Genomic DNA, 3118 nt, shown 5'->3' with positions numbered 1-3118 from the left:
GCGGTCTGCCCGCGCGGGGGCAGTTGCGTGCGGCCCCATGGGGCCGAGCGCTCCGCGTGTTCGCGGGCCTCCGCCGGGGCGGGTGACTCGTACCGCGCCTTGAGTCGGGCTTCGGTTGAGGGCAGGGCGAAGAGTCCTTCTGGAAGTGCAGAACCCGGCGGGTGCACTGCCAGTCACGGCCCTTCACCTCGGGGGGAATCCCAGACATGACTTCCACTGTGCTTAAGTGTCAAAAAGGTTTATTCCGTCAGTGGAGAGTCTGTCGCTAGGACAGGTATACATAACGGCCGCTTTAAAGACGGATGCACAAATTCTGACCAGTGTCATCGGTGTTGCATTGCAGTTTATTTCCAGATCAGGCTCCTGGGTCTTTAAAGTTAGTGATTTGCCTATTACAGTGGTCATTTTATTCTGTATTTGGATTTGCCTGGTAAACGCAGAAACAGAAGAATTTGCAGTTACTTGTAATTTACCTTAGGCTGTCAGAACTCTTTAAATGTTTACAGTACAGGTGACTGCTGAGCTACTAAAGGATGCAGGGAGTCCAGTTTATATGATCAAGCATTGAAATTACTGTTCAAATATTTTTAAAAGCCTTGCATGTTCTTTAGTGAAAAATCGGTTTTCATGTAGTGTGTCAGTTACCCCTAAAATACACTCATAGGAATGACTTGTGGCATATATTAGAGTGAGTAAAGGTGTGTAACACTCCAGTGGGAATAAATATTTTTGAGTCTCATTTCAATGTCCTTCCAGATACACATACCCAGTTTTCAGAATAAATGGAAAATTCATCTCAATAGTGTGTTATGTCAGAAGTGAGAAGGCTCTGTAATTAAGTATTCATTTTCGACGGACTACCTTAAAATACAGATGTACACAAAGCCATTGTTGTTACATATTTCAAGCTTGATTTTACAGTAGTGCTAGTACATGTTATGAATTTTAGCTTGTATTGTTCAAATCTAAATTAAGAATTCCTATATTTACCGCATCTTGTGTGAAGTGAGCCCCTGTTGTTTCCATAACTGATCTTTGTGAGTATTTCATGATAAATGTGGGTATTGAAGGAAATAACTTCCCACAGCAGTCACATATCTCTTACAGTTAATTTGTTTTGTTTCTTCCTTTTCCTCCGTTTCCTTTTGGTGAGCTTTATTGTTTTGCATATTTTCTTAGAAAAGACCAAACTAATACTTTCCTATGACAGTTGTAAAATTAATCTCCAAAAACACATAGCCAAAAAACATTTTGTTTCTTAGGGCATCAAGTTGTCAGCAGAGGTCAAACACTTCCAAAACATGTGGCAGTAACTGTGACATGGTCAGAACTGGTAGAAGCACATGTCTTTCCTAGGTACTTAATTACATGCTACCCATTTATCCAGGAACCCTCTTTGGTATGTGTATTTTCTGAACCTTACTTCTTGGACAATTTTAACCTTCCAGTTTCGGACATTGAATACTCTTACAAAGTCAAAGCTCTGATACATGAATATTGTAGCTGTAGAAAAACTTGTGTGTTGTCTTCATGATTTAGGTTTTTGCATTTGTGTTTTTTGGGCATACGTCTGGTACTTTGTCTCTTGCTCCAAAGGCCTGTATTGTTACAGAGCACTCGGGAGGGTTTTTTGGTCTGTAGTGATTGATCTGGCTCGTTTGTGCTTTGGAAGGAGCTGAATCCAGTCCTTGGGTGAAAGAGTGGTTGCATTATGATAAGGCCAGAGTAAATATAGTCATATAAAAGGAAGAGCCTCCAAGAAAGTTTCTATAACATTTGGGCTTCATCCTGGATCACTTCTTCACAACCTGTGAATCTCCAGAAAGACATTTTTAGTAAGAATGCTACAGGTTTCTAAAGGTTTTTTTCTAATGAGAACGAAATAAAAAAGGCATTTGTGGTAGACTTATAAAAGTATTGTTAACCCCAGAGCAAGCTATAAAAAAGCCTACATAGTAAGATAGGAAATAATTGAGTCTTGTAAAAAATTTCTGATGTTACATCATTCTCTTAGTTGTTTCTCAGCTTCTCAGAACTCTTAAGCATTGGATTAACTTTGCAATTACTGCACAGTTATTGGTATGTACTAACAAGTCCAGTTAGAGCCTTAACAAACACATTCATTGTAGGTCTTTGTTTTATCCTATAGGAAATCTCACTATTTTCAACCCATTTTGATTTGTAATAGAAATTTAACATTGAGGTGAGTGTGGCCTGGTCTGTGCATTAGAAAAAACACATCATTGGCATTAAACTAGCATTATAAAAACAAACAGCAAAGAGCGGCAGTATTCTGATGAATTTTTTGCCTTGTTGGGACTGAGCCATAGATATTTTTTCCTTATTTGTTACTTTTCTTTGTGTGTAAACTAGGACGTAAGAGTTGTTTTGTCTGTAGTCTATCAGAATTGCAGTGTTTTAGCTGAAGTCTCATGTTCTAATGGGAAATTCTGTTTCATGTTATCTACCTAAGATTCAGAGGTTGACCTCTTCATGGTGATCAGCTTTAAAAACTAAATGAGACTTTCTTAAGCTGAGAAATTACTTTTCTTCCTAGTCAAATTTGGATCTTGGCCTATAGGTTCTGTACAAAGTGTAGGAGGAAATTGGAAGGGAACTTTGAGTATACATTTGGAGGAAAAAGACATGCTGCATGCATATTGTGTTTTCATAAACTATGGTGATTGTTTAATATTATAATTCTGTATTGCATTTCATACATGTCTTACACCCCATAAGATGCTATACTCCTACTTTTAAAGACAGGTTTAACTCTTTAATGTTTGGGTTTTTTAGTCAAGTATATAATGTATGTCATGTAGCTGTACTGCACTTCTAGTTTGTTTCACAAGAAACAGTCTGCTGAAAATAAGTACAAATAATCTTGATAACCTCAAACAGAAATGAGGACTGTAACTGCAAAGCAGACTAGCTTCGAAACTCAGAAATAGATTAACATCCATGTTTTAAAATATTTGCTAAATTGCATGTTTTCCCAAACCAAATTTAATTATCTTTTAAAGTCTATAGCAGTGAATAAATAGTTAATTAAAGTAATATGGAATAGTTTTCTTTTGAAATATACCTTTCTTGTTAAACAGATTCTTCAGCCAAGAAA

Source organism: Athene cunicularia, assembly GCF_003259725.1.
Source record: "Athene cunicularia isolate RWA chromosome Z unlocalized genomic scaffold, athCun1 chrZ_part2, whole genome shotgun sequence".
Classification (NCBI taxonomy): domain Eukaryota; kingdom Metazoa; phylum Chordata; class Aves; order Strigiformes; family Strigidae; genus Athene; species Athene cunicularia.
This window is presented reverse-complemented; position numbering follows the sequence as displayed.